The sequence below is a fragment of the Vulpes vulpes genome, chromosome 1 (genome assembly GCF_048418805.1).
Source record: "Vulpes vulpes isolate BD-2025 chromosome 1, VulVul3, whole genome shotgun sequence".
NCBI lineage: Eukaryota > Metazoa > Chordata > Mammalia > Carnivora > Canidae > Vulpes > Vulpes vulpes.
Window position 1 is genome coordinate 46462987 of NC_132780.1, and position 14289 is coordinate 46477275.

Below are 14289 nucleotides of genomic sequence, written 5' to 3' on the forward strand. Positions count from 1 at the left end.
CTAGAGTAGCATTGTCCTATAAAAATGCAATGTAATCCACATATGTAATTTAAAATTTGTCTAGTAGACACATTAAGAAGATGAAAAGAAACTGCCAAAATTGATTTTAATATTTAATCTCACATATCCATGTTACCCTGTATGACAAAAGGAACTTTGCAGGTATGATTAAATTAAGAGATGGAAAGATAGTTCTGGGTTATCTGGACCTGATCTAATCACACATGGATCCTTGAAAGCTGAAAGCCTTTCCTGGCTGTGGTCAGAGGAAGATGTTTCTACAAAAGAATGATCAGGCAGGTGGAACACTGCCGATGGCCTGAAGATGGAGAAAGGGGTCTATGAGCTGAAGTATGTGGGTGGCCTCTGGAGGCTGGTAAAAATACAGAAACAAGGCCTCCAGAAGGAGCATAGTCCTGCTGACACCTTCATCTTAGTTCCGTGAGACCCATTTTGGACTTTTGACCTCTCAGCCTGTATGATAATAAATGCGTATTGTTTTAAGGTACTAAATTTAGTAGGAATTTGTCTCACTAGCAATAAGAAACCAATACCATTCAACATATTCTCATTTCAACATTTCATTGTATTTTACATTTGTTGTTTTTCATGCTGAGTCCTCTAAGTTTTATGTGTATTTTGCACCCAAAGCCCAGTTCAGATCTCAATTCAGATCTCGCCCCACTTCAAGTGCTCAGTTCATGTGACTAGTGGCCACCATACTGAAGAGCATAGTTTTAGGTCCTTTGCCCCAGGAATCAGAAATCTGAGGGCTCCAGGATTGAAGCATGTACAGAGAGCATCCCTCTAGAAGAGCCATGTTTCCAGCCCTTCCAACCAGTGGCAGTTTGCATATGTGTGAGTAGGTGTGTATGTCTGCTCCCCATCTGTGTGTGTATGTGTAGGTTACTTCTAAGAGCATTTATGCTATGCCCGAGGGAGTGGGTTAGGGCCAGGAGCTTTGGCAGACACCTCAGGTGCCCAAGAGAGAAAATGGACTACTTTTGCAGGTCTTAGATGTTCCCCCAGCAAGAGCCAGCTTCAAATTGATCTCCTGCTAAAGATCCCCTATCACTGCAATCTTGGCCAGCAGCTAATTCCAGGTCTCCACAGAGGCCAGCATTGACTTGTGAGGATCCACATTCCATTTTTTTCATTAAAATTTTTTTATTCCAGTTTTATTGAGATATAATTGACATAAAAATTGCATACATAAGCTTAAGGTGTACAATGATCTGATACACATATATGTTATGAAATGTTTACCACAATAAGGTTAGTTAACACATCCTTCACTTCACATAATTACCATTTTGCTGTTGTTGCCATTATAAAAAGAACATTGAAGCTTTGCTCTCAGAGCAATTTCCAAGTATCCAATACTATGTTGTTAACTATGGCCCCATATTCTCTTTGGTCTGTCTGCACTTGCACTTGCCTTGGAGCTGCCCCAGGATCACCCCACCACTGATGTGACAATTCGAGAATGGGATTGGAAGAGGAATGACAAACGATTATGTTTCATGGAGGCAGAGCAGGGAGTACCTTTCCTGGATCTTCACTGGATTCCGTTTACACCAAAGAGTTTCTCATTAGGTTGTGGGGCAACATCACAGTGGAGTGAAACTCTGGAAAGTTACAGTTGCCAGAAAGCTCACTGTGGGCTATGTCAGAGCATGTTACACATAGAGGGGACATGAGTGTTCAGGTCATTCTTCCGGGCCTCTCCTCAAGCATGTTCCACAATGATCAGGTTACATGACACAGGGGCCAGTGGGGCAGCAGGACCAGGCTGCTAATACATGTCTTTAATTTGTGGGCATATTTTCCCTATCAGGAGGAAAACCAGTGGAGGGTAGCAGGCGCTAGATTCTTAATTCCTCGTAAAATGGTTCTTCATAATATTAGATGTGCAAAAAGGTCACAGGAAACAAATTGCAGTTGCTAACGGTTGTGTTGCTGTCACAAAGAAAGCAGAAAAAGCCCTCCTTCCCTCCCCCTTCCCTGAAAAAGTACATGTTATTCTCGCCTCTGATTAGATTTCCTGGAGATATGACCCATCACCTGGGCCAGTAATTCTAACGTCCATCTGCTTCTTCTGGGTCCCTGCATCTGATTGCAATTCATTTTTTTTCTCGTGCACATGTTGTTTTGTATTTCTGATTAGAAACACAGAAGGTGAAAAATAGGGTGGCCACTGAATATATTGATATAATTTGCTCATGTAATTTATGCTCTTGATGATTCTGAAGTGCATTCAGAGGCATTAGCCTTCTAATTATGGATTTTCACAGAATCTTTTTATATGCAGATGGACAGGCAGCCCCTGAGTGGAAGACCTCTATCCGAGGTGGGCAGTGGTGTGCTTGAGGTAGAACTATTTTGACTGCAGAAAGAATGATAGATTTAATAGTTATGGTCAAGCTTTTCCCTGAGCAGATAACAGAGAATCTGCAACCTCCCATGCAAATCTACAAAGTGCTATATACATAAATGAAATTAATTCATTAAACCAGATATGGGAAATATTGTCAGGGAAGGTCTAGTCTCAATACCACTGTATTTTTATTTTTAGCTTGCCAATAGAGAATAGCTCAGGCTCCCCCAAGTTTTGACTTGTGTGTGTGTGTGTGTGTGTGTGTGTGTGTTGCAGTATGACTAGAGAGGTAGAAGTGTTCTCAAGAGGATAAAAGTGTGAGAGCATGGCACACTCTCAACATTTTTCTTCTTCTTTCCATCTCAAGGTACATTTACAAGCTCTGTGGTGATAAAATCCACTGATAAAAGCTCTAGCCCTTTCTGAACATTAAAAGGTTAGTGCAAGGCAAGATGTGAGCTTACACTGGACAACTTATTCTGAACAGTAATGTATGAGGCTCTGGGCTGGACAGTAGGGTTGAGGGATCCTTACAAAGAAGAGCTCAGAACACTTTCTTTCCACAACACTGGACAAATGCCCAGTATTGCTACTTGCTTGGGGCAGCTTGAGGCTACTTACAGCTCTGCTCATAGTCCACCCCTTTGCCAGGGATATCCCAAGCTCTTCCTTGTGACCAGGGCATTCAAAGCCCTCCAGAACTGGCCACAGTCTTCATAAGCTCATTTCTTCCTCTGCACCTTCCTATTCCCTGTGCTCCAAGTCAATTTAATGGTCCCCTCTTCCCCACACAGATCTCATGCCTCCCTACTCTGTCATTGCTCACACCCTCTCTTTTTCAAAATGTCTCCTTTTTTCTATCTCCGTGTTCCCAAATACTACATGTTATTTCAGGTATGATACGTATGTCAGTTTTCCATAAAGCCACACCCCATCCCCTCCCTTGATATTACCTCTTCTGCTGAACTCTGGTCCTCTCTCATGATAAATATCTTACTCCCTTAGATAGTTATGTATGTTCATGTCTCATTTCTCCCACTAGACTATAAATTCCTGGAGGGTAGGGGCCCATGTGAAATCTACCTGCCCTTTCAGTGACATCCTACCCATGGTAAGTCACTATTTGTTGAATAAAAGAATGAACACAGCACTGATCAAAAGCCATTGAGATGAACAGTCTTAGAGGTCACTGGTTTGTCAAAATGAGTTCCAGGGTTGCTTCCCCTGGGGGGTGACAGGAGGTTGTTGAAATTGCAGATTCATGGAGCCCTGTAACACCTCCTAGATTAGAGTCTGTGGGAGGTGGGGCCTGGAAATTTGTGGGTTGTTTTGTTTTGCTTTGTTCTGTTTTTCTTGAAGGAAACTCATTTTCACACTTTTCATAATGAAATTTGCATTTTTTACTTTGTATGACATAAACTCCTCACTGGACAACTGTCCTGATCCCCTGCCATTATTTTGGGGGGTTTAGGAAAACTTTTTTTGTTTTTTCCCCCAAGTTTTTATTTAAATTCTAGTTAGTTAACATATAGGGTAAAATTGGTTCCAGGTGTAGAATTTAGTGATTCATCACTTACATATAACTCCCAGTGCAGGCATGTGTTTTAAATAAGATCCCCAAGAGGTCTGATTTTTGAGAGCCTCTAGGGGTTTACAAGATGTGCTTAGCCCCAGTGATGTTAGATAGCTTTAGGATAATAAGGATCTGGAGAGTGGTATTGGGGGGTTGGCACAATTCTATTCCACCGATGTGCCAGAGTGGCCATTCGTATCAGCTTAAAACTAGGAAAGGCAAGTTAAGGTGAATTTTGGCCATGATTTGTAGGGAACCCATCCTTGAATGCAGAGAATCAGGGAGAAAAATACATCCTAGGGCAGATAGCTTAATGTGTGTGTGTGCCTATCAACTGATGCTTTGTCAAGGATTGGCTCCAGCTGAGGAAAATCAAGTTAGGAAATTCAAAGGTCACTAGGTTTAATGAACATTTTACGTATTAGAAAAAAATTATTTTAAGTAAAGCCACTGAGGAAGATCAGCCAGGCTTTAGAACTCATGGTGGAAAAGCAGCTCAGTTGAGATGCAAGAAGGAAAACCCACAGCATCCAAGTGAATATTTTAAATGCTTATAAAATTTTAATAGAAACGAGAAATGGATTTCTGTGGACTTTAGTTACTGTGGCTAATGGGTAACTAAGGAAATACTCTATTCTTCCCAATTGATTTTTTTCTAGGTGATTTTAACCAAGTATAAAAGCCATCAAGAAGAAAAATAGCATCTCTAGCCACATAGGGAGAAAGCAAATAAAAAGAAAGGCACTTCACCCTTTACATAAAAACCTTTTTCCCAAAGAAAAGTAGTGTGGTGGTCAGGGGTTCCAAAGAGGCAAAAAGGGACAAGTACTTTAAAACGATGGCATAACTGGGCTGCTGCTAATATTTAAAGTCGAGCTGCAGAGAAAATGGCTCGAGGTTCTATTTTCAGCTTTTCAACAGGTCCAAGGCAGCTAATGAGGGCTGTTGGCAGGGCAGCAGGCCTGTTTCCAGCTGAATTGGTTGTACAAGTTGTACTAAAAGCAGAGACTAGAGGAGTCTTCCTAGAGTTGAAGCAGCAGGTACAACAGCCTGTAGGACCCATTTTCTAAGTACTGTGCTCTTCTTTTTCCTTTTAATCTTCAACTTGATGTCCATTAGGAGGAAATTTACCTGGTTGGATCACTTAGACAGAACTTATTGAATTTGTTTGACCAAAGGCTGTGTGTCCACTAGCCCTGCAGAGAACTCCTTGTTAATTCTGGGCACTCAGAAGGCCACTGCAGGCTGATGCTCGCCAAGTAGTTCCAGGAGACCTATCAAGCCTTCTTTCTATATGGCAGGGAAGATGGGGACACTTCCTGGAGATGCCCAAAGACTTTCAGTTGAACTAGACTGTTTAAATCTATTATATTTGCTTGAGGCCAAATTCCGGCTTTGTTCGTGTGTGCACGTGCATGCATGGCCTTTGGGGTATATGGTGTTTATTTTCTTTCCCTCTCTTATCCTGACCAATTTGCCTTATCCAGGTTAATTTCACATCTTTGTTATTATTCCGAAATTAGGCCATCCTGGCAGTCTCAAATGGAGCCACTTTGGCTCTGATCTATTGTATGAATGTTTTGCTCAGGGGTGCGGAAGCAAACATCTTCAGAGACATCTTCTCTTTGAGGCTTTCCAGTTGTACTTGCTTATAGGATTGACAAATTGAGGTTTTTTTGAACTGTCTCAAATATTGTACTACCTTCATCTTGAAAAAGAAAGCAATACAAGTAGCATGGCTAACAAGAGGACCAAATCACCTTTGGATTCCTGGCCCTTGTTTCTGGTGGTGGTGAGTGCTAATGGTATATGTACCTGGGAGAGGGCTCCATTTGATGTTCCCTCTCTAGCAGTGAACTCAGCAACCATAGTTCAACAATGTCACTGAATGGGGTCATTGTCAGTTATTGCACCCCGGATGGAAACTGAGATGAGAAGTGAGCAAGGTGGGGAGATGGGGTCAGGCCCCTGCTGTTGCCTCCTTGTTGTGACAATGTCCAGCCCATGAGATTGCAGCTGAAGCTTAGATCAGGCTTTTCTGACTGGGGTTAGGGGGGCAGGGTGTGTGCTTAAATTCAGATTTTGTTTTGGAAGAACTTGCATGTGTGAGCCTAGCATTTTAACTTTGTGTTCAAAGAAAAATCAGAGTCCTGGATGGTCTCCTGTGAAGAACTCTTTGGGAAACAAATTACACAGCACCCTGTGTTGACTTCACCACTTGTGTAGTGTCACCTACCTCCCCGGGCTTGTGAGCTTAAGCCGTGTTGCATTACCATCTATCAAGTACTTTGGACAGTGGAAACAGTGTAAATGCCATAATACTCCTTCTGCCAGCTCTGAGCACCAGCAAGTCTTGTCTTTTCCCTGCTCTACCTCACATTTCGAACTAGTCCAATCTGTTCTTCTCTACTTATGATATGGTTTTGGGATCAGGATATTGGTTAGAAAGGTTTAGAGTCTGGAAAATAATTTGCCAAAATAATACCCCAAAGGTCACTTCCTGATTGGATGGATTAAGCCCCTAATCCAGTAGGCAACTAAGGGTTATGTCTGTGGGTTATGTCTGTGGGTTATGTCTAAGGGTTATGTCTGTGTCTCCTGGTGTGGCACAATATGAAGTATACCACTGCTCCTCTGACAGATTCTAGCCAGGAAATGTTTGAAGCTAATCCTTTGGATCTACTTTCCAGTTTACAAGGAATATGGGGGTGGGAGGATAAGATTAATGATAGATAGCCTAAGGAAGCAATAAGGCAAATAAATCCAAAGGAATTCAGAGGGTGGGAGTTTAGCTTGGCAACTGGCTTGCTCTCTTCAACAACTCAGTGATGCATAGTGAGAGATGATTGCTCTATATTGAAAGAATATAAGGAACATAACCACCACATATAACACATAGTCCTAGATTGGGTGCTGGTGTAGCTAAACTAACAATAACATATATTTTGGGTACAATGGCAGGGTCAGGGGTTTGAAAGGTATTAGATTAGAAGAAAATGTATAAACATGGAAAAATGAGTGATTATGTATCAGTATGTATACGAATGATATATATATATATGATGCATATTTATGTGCATGAGGAAAGTTGGAAGGATATACACACAGGTGTTAACTGTGATAATCTTGGGGAATAAGAATACAATGTTTCAGTTTTTCTTTTTAAAAAATATTGTATTAACGTTTTCTAACCACCCCCCACCTGGCTTTATTGAGGTATAATTGAGATTCAACATCATATAAGTTTAAGGGGTGCAATGTGATGATTTCATAGATGTATGTTTTGCATATGACCAAATTTTTTAGGATTGAAAAGATACAGCTTTTATAATCACAAAAGATAGTTAAGAAAAACACACAAGAAACAATAACGAAAAGGGATCTGGAAGCCAGGTCAGCTCAGTTGCTTGTGGGCTGACACAAAGGACGTGTGTACACCTCCACCTGCCTGGGATTTAGCAGGAAACCCCCGGCAGAGATCATAATTCTACAGCCACGTAGCCCCATTCTTTTCATTATGAGGCACAGGTCAACAATATAAAATTTGTCACAAGAGTTGAATGTGCAGAATGAGTTTGTACCGATGACTTCTGAGGAATGGGAACTGTTGGGATGGAGGCACAGGGCATGCTCACCAGCGTCTGTTCTTCTGCTCAGGGCATGCCCGGTTCTAGATGGGAAGCCCCTCCTCAACATAGGATCTTGATAGCTTTATTGATCACTGATAAATTCCTCAGGGCCAGGTTTGATCAGTGATGTTTTTCCTTAATCAAAGCTTCTCCTGAGAGAAGTATTCTGTAAGAGGCAGAGGGATGGCACACACAGTTTTCCACCCAAATGTTAAATGATATTTTATGTTGAAATAATAACCAGAAAGCTCTATGCTATAATTAATGAGTCCTTTGTGTCCAGCAGGTTGGACATACTGGCTGACACTGCCTGCATGCTCAAGTGAATGAAGAACAGAGTGGCTTCTCTAATCATATTTTGATGGTAAATATAGGATAAGGAAAAAGAGAGCCAGAAATGAAGCATCAGAAGAACCAGAGGGGAAAGATGGCTTGTAGCACAATAACTTCAAAGATGATTTGCAGGGTCACATCTGCCCTGCGGGAGGGAAGCGGGAAGGCCAAGGGTATACTCTGTTACTTAGTGAAATTGATTATGTTCAAATCAGATCATCTGGCCTGTGTAGCTGAGTCCTAGGACCTGGAGGTATCAAGTAGACAAAACTGCCTTTGATTATGGCTATCACATGTGGATTATGACTTAGGATAAGACTGACGTTTCTTATGGAACAGCTCTGTTGGGAAAGGCTGTTGTTGGTATGCTTGACAGACCTTTTCACCTTTAAGATGCACTACTTAAATTAGTTCATGAAAAAAAACCCCAAGTGCATGAAAAGTAGAACTACCAAGGGAGGAGTGCCCAGGTGGCTCAGTCGGTTGAGTGTCTGCCTTCAGCTCAGGTCATGTTCTTAGGTTAGGGTCCTGGGATGGAGCCCCATGTTGGGCTCCTTGCTCAGTGGGGAGTCTGCTTCTCTCTCTGCCTCTTTCTGTACCATTCATACTCTCTCTAGTAAGTAAAATCTTAAAGAAAAAAAAAAGAACTACCAAAGAAGAAAACTGATGCTTACCTCTTGCAAGGCTACACTGGTATATTCTCTGGCAATTCAATATTGACATTCGGGATTGTTCATCTCAGCACAGTACTATTAATTAACACTGTTGAATTCCGTTAGCCACTGTGCTAAAATATTAAGATGTCAAATGTGTTAGCTTGAACCGTATGATTTTTGTGGGTCAAATATGGTTAAATGGCAGCAATTTTATATGATTTAATCTAATAAGTGGCCTTTCCCTTAGTGGAGCTTAAACATGAGTTAGGAGGCAGAAGAGTAACTTCTAAACTTATAAATGATTAAGAACTGGAATTAAGAAGCCTTTAGTTTGAAATCAGTAAGACACATATTCATAAAGCTGTAAGGTTTTTTTCTGACTGCCTCCATGAAGGTGAATCTTTTCCACTAGATGAAACACAGTGGAAATGAACTCAGTGACTATATGCAACTCAGTTTATTCCCCAAATGTTATTTTCTGCCTTGACCATCCACCTTTTTCCTGAGTTGACTCTGGAAATTTTCACCCTTACCATCACACCACCAAGATTTATGCCATGGTAGGCATTTTGCAGGACACACTGAATCTCTGAAAGCAAGTCCCAAAAAAGAGTTAATAGAGCTGCTGCTGCATCTCTGGTGCAAATATGCAGCTTCCCAAAGTGACTGCTTTAGAGTACACAGGGCTCACTTAGAAAGCTCTGGTTGTGTTTCTTTTAAAATCACACACATTACTTCAGAGTCACACCTTGTAAGACAGGGCTCAGGGTCTCCAGAGAGAGGCATTTTGCTTCTCCTGTCTGCATTTTATTTAATTTCATATTGCAGTTGAGTGGGTGTGACTTGGCAGGTTCTTTTTCAGGTTCTAGAGAGGTTTTAACCCTGGATCACCTGTTAGGGCTTTTTTTGGGGGGTGGGGGGGGGGTAGGGTTACTATTGTAGTAATTACAGTGTTCCTCAGTTTTTGTCCCAACCATTGTTGAATCTCTAATACAGAGCCAGCTTAACTACTTGAATCACACAGATTCTCTCTTTGTTGCTTTACTTGATAGTTGTTTTCTGTCCTCTAGAGTAAAGAAAAATCATGACTTTCTTGAGACTGCTAAATAAAAAATCAAAATTAGTCCAAACTATCCTGAAAGTTAGGGAACAAAAGTTCTGGTCTCAGTTCTGAACTGCCTTTCTGTGTTGTCTTAGCAAATTTATTAACTTCTGGCAATATTAGTTTCTTTTTTGGGAAAATGAAGGCATTAACACGGATAATCTTCCGGATAAGATAGTCATCTGCCAAAAACAAGAGTCTATGTAAAACCTTGTATATCCTTAGGCTATTATTTAAATTATTCCATAACCCCTAAACATTCACTTTTATAAGGAGTAAAAGAGAGGATAGCTCAGAAATAGGTTGGCAGGAAAATCCAGGTATTAAAATGTGTATGGTAATTGAGTTATATGGAAATCATTTAGATTTGTTTATTCTTTTTGAGATCTTTTCTTTTCTTTCTTTTTTAAAGATTTTATTTATTCATTTGAGAGAGAGAAAGCACAAGTTGGGGAAAAGCAGGCTCTCCTGAGCACTGAGCTGGGAACTCGATGCACGGCTCGAGCCCACACCCTGAGATCACGACCTGAGCCTAAGACAGATGCTTCACGACTGAGCCAAAGGTGTCCCATATTTTTGAGGTATTTTTATCTTTATAAGAACACAATATATAATAAGAGGGTTCTGGAGATTCAGTCTGTCATCTTGGGCATCAGATATCAGTGAATGCCCTGGTCTGTTCTGCTCTGGTGTGAAGTTTGGACTAGAGCAAAGATTGGCTCTTGAGAGAAGAGTGGGCTTGAGAATCCTTGCTGGGGACATCCTGCCACCTTGTGGCCAGCTGTGGACTTCAGCATTGTGCCTTGTCCACTAAGCACTGGCTCCTCTAGGCTGAGCCCAGAAGGGAGAAGCAATTTAGGACAGGCATTTCCAGGCTTCAAAATTGCAAACACAATTCTATGGGTTCTGTTCCTTATTTATAGACTCTTTTCTTGGGCATCAAATGTTTGCATTGCATCCCAGCTCCCAAAGAGAGCCTGTATTCCTTTCACTATTTCAGAGTGCTCACATAGCTGATGGGATAGCAGAAGTGGAGAAAAGTGTTGGAAATGTTTGATCTTAGTTCTGTCCCTAAATGGATTCTTGCTTCAGGCAAGTCTCAGATCTGGAGTTGAGAGGCCAAGTTCTTCTTGGCTCTGCAAGTCCAACTGTTCACCTTTGGGAAGACCCCTTCACCCCTTTGTCCTCAACTAACAGCTACAGCCTTTTATCAGGTTTGCCACATAGCACAGCATTGGTCTGTGGTAGGTACTATTTTTAATCCTCATTATATACTTTCTGGACATTCAGAGACACTAAGTAACTTGTCCAAGGTCACTTAGGTGACACAAAGAACTGAGATCCAAACCTAAGTAACACGAGTCCCCACTATGAACCCCTCTGTCCAGTGTCTGTGAAATGAAATAAAAATACCTCCCTTCCTGCACACAAAGCAGATGTAAGATCAAAGGAAGGATAATGCAAATGAAAGCACTTTTGTAATGGAAAAAGATCTCCCCAGAGATTATTGAGAGATATTTTTATGAGATAATTTTTTAAAAAATTATCATTATTACTATTATGATGCATTCTGTTGAGATTATTGCTAACTGCAGGCAAAGATTGTCTATTTCCTAAATGGAAGAGAAGAGTAACTTCTTAGAGAGAAATAGGCACATGGATTAAAGAGTTACTTGCAGTTGCTGTTAATGTTGTTCTCTGATCCTCTCATTTTCTTATTTGCTGCATGGTTTCAGATGAAACTGATCCTAATTAGAGATTCCATTTGTGGGAAATGAATTTGTTTGTAAATTAAATATGTAAATGAAAAGGCTGGTTTTGGACTGTTGGGGATAACAACTAGATCCGTGTGATAAAGTTTTGAGGTTTTGGCCTGTTGCTAGGTGAATTGGATAGTTAATTTAAAATAAAGGAAGAAATAAAAGATATGCAGTCATTCTCCCTAAAGAATAAAGAGGAACTTCATTTTTTGTTCTTTGTCGGTGGGACTTTAGTTACTTAGAATGACTGGGTATCCTGCAGATAAACTGTCATTAGTCTGCTTTACCAAGTAAGTGCAGTATGTGTAGCATGAAAATAAGTAATGCTCGGAGTAAAACCCAACCAAAAAAAGCAATGTACTCTTCTTTTCTCAAAGCCAATGTTGGGCTATTGGGAAGCACACACTAACAAAACCTAGTCATAAAGTATAAAAGGACCACATTGGATGCAAAGTATATAACCATTTGGTTTAAGTAGCACATATTCACCACTCATTGCCCACACACTGCTCTCACAAATCATTCCTTCAGCAGAATAAATTCAGAAAGAGACTCAGGTTCGACTAGCAAGTCTTTGGAGGGCAGGATCCTGCTTGAAAAGCTGTAGAATCAATAGAGCAGATAGGAGGATCCATAAGACTTTGAAAATGTATCTCTGTGGCTTCAGGGGTGTCTGCCCCTGGCAAAGGAATGGTGTGTTGGAAACTATTTTGGTTTCCTTTAGGAGATACAAATTGCTGACACTCACCACTTTATATTCACAGCATTCATATGTGTGGGACACATGACCCACAAGTTAAATAGCTACATTTTTGGTGCCTGTGTTTTATGGGTAGATGAGTTCCTTACATAGCTGAATTTTACTATCTACCTGTGTTGTATCTTCAGAAATCTGCAGGGAATAAAAGTAGAAAAAACACACACTGAGTTCCTCCCCCAGTACACACAAACACACACAGAATTTTTAATAGGTTTTATGTAATCCATAAAATTTAAGTTTATATAACTTTAAGGATATATTGAAGGAGAAAATAAGTCATAAAAATAAGGATTGAGTGGGGTATGTGAAAGGGAGGATCTATCAATTCTGCCCATTTCTCATTGAGGTGGTGGTGCTGGTGGTAGATGACTCAGATCTGGGTTAAGTGTATAAGAACTTGGCTTTTTAATGCCCCCTCTTATTGCATAAGTTGCTTCTCTAATTCCTATCTAGCTAGTGTTTTGGGGGGATGGGAAAGGAGCATTAAATCCAGTATACTATATAAACTTATACACAGGGCGATTTCAAATTATCTTCACTTTGAGTCTTCCAGCCTGTATTGAAGAACATCGTAAAACACATCATTTCTCCCATAAGGAAGTTGCTGCAGTGTTGTTAATTACATCACATGATAATGTCATCTTTACAAAGACTCTTAGGATAAATTAATTTGTTCATGGCATCAGGAACAGTTGTGTTTCTCCTGGACAATTAAAAAAAATAAATCTATGACACTTAGAATTGTGTCCTTAAATGTTTTACTGTCACATTAGCCACCGTGAACCTGAAGCTAAATTTGCAACTCATTCATAGCAAATATAAAGACTCTATGGTATATATTTTTGTGTTAACTTTATTTCTCACTTTTAGTATGTTTCTACACTCCTTTCCCATCTATATTATTAGTAAAAATTAGATTTGGCTCTGAAGAATGGAAAACCCCAAATATCAGTGACTTAACCAAGACAGAAGTTTCATTTTCTAAATGAAAATTGAAATTGGTTAAATTCTGGTTAGGTGGTCCAAGTCTGGAATGGTAGCTCCATGCTGATAATCAGGATAATCAGGAACCCAGACTAATGTGTTTCTCTGCCATCCTCAACACACAGCTTCCAGCTCATGGTGTAAGATGACTGCCTGGGCTCTCACCATCATGTCTGTCATGTCCGCATCCAGGCAGCAGTTAGGGGGAAAGAGGAGAAAAGGGACACAACAAATCCTCTCTTTTAAGGATATTCCTGGAAGTTATACAAATTCCATTTAGGTCCCATTGACCAGACTTTGTGTATGACTTCACCAAGCTGTGAAGACAGCTGGGAAATGTCCTTAGCCATGTATTTTTGTGAAAAATGAGGAAGGGGAGATGAGTCATTTGGAAAACAAGTAGCAAGCAGTGGCAACTTAGATCTTTGTGAATCACTTTAAATTGTCTCCATTCTGGGGGAGGAGCAGTTACAAGTAAACGAAGGAATAAATAAGGTTACAGTCCTTAGAAGAAGGGTAGATCTTGTTATTGTTTCTGTTTTGCAAATGTCAGAATCTCAGATGGGCTCTTTGATGCGATGGAGTTCCTCAACAGTTTCTGTGGATCCCACTTTGGGATGCTCAGATGACGAAGTGTGGGCAGAGGTAGCACCGGTGAGCTCGGATTATTATTATTATTTTTATCTCTGGAAGCCTAATGAACAATACACATTCACCTGTGCTGAGGATGTAAAGTAAGAGAAATTTTCTTTGATTTGAAGTGAATTTTTAATTTTTATCAGTGCAATAGCTGATAAACCTGCCAATCATGTTGAGGGTTATATAAATCTTTGATAAACGAGGGGTAATCTTTTTACTCAATACATGTAACTTGTTTGGTAGACAAATATCTTTCAAACAGTGTGGCTGTTGAGGTGCAATGGGGATGAAGAACATGACAAAAGGATTCAGAATAGAGAAAAGATTTTGGGTGGTGTTTGCTGGAATAGTCATCTTGTTGGGAGATGTTAAAATTATCCAGCTATATGACAGCTGCATCTTTTAAACTTTAGCGTGTGTAGGACTTTAGGGATCATTGTTAAAACTGCAGATAACTGGGAACCACCCTCAGAGAT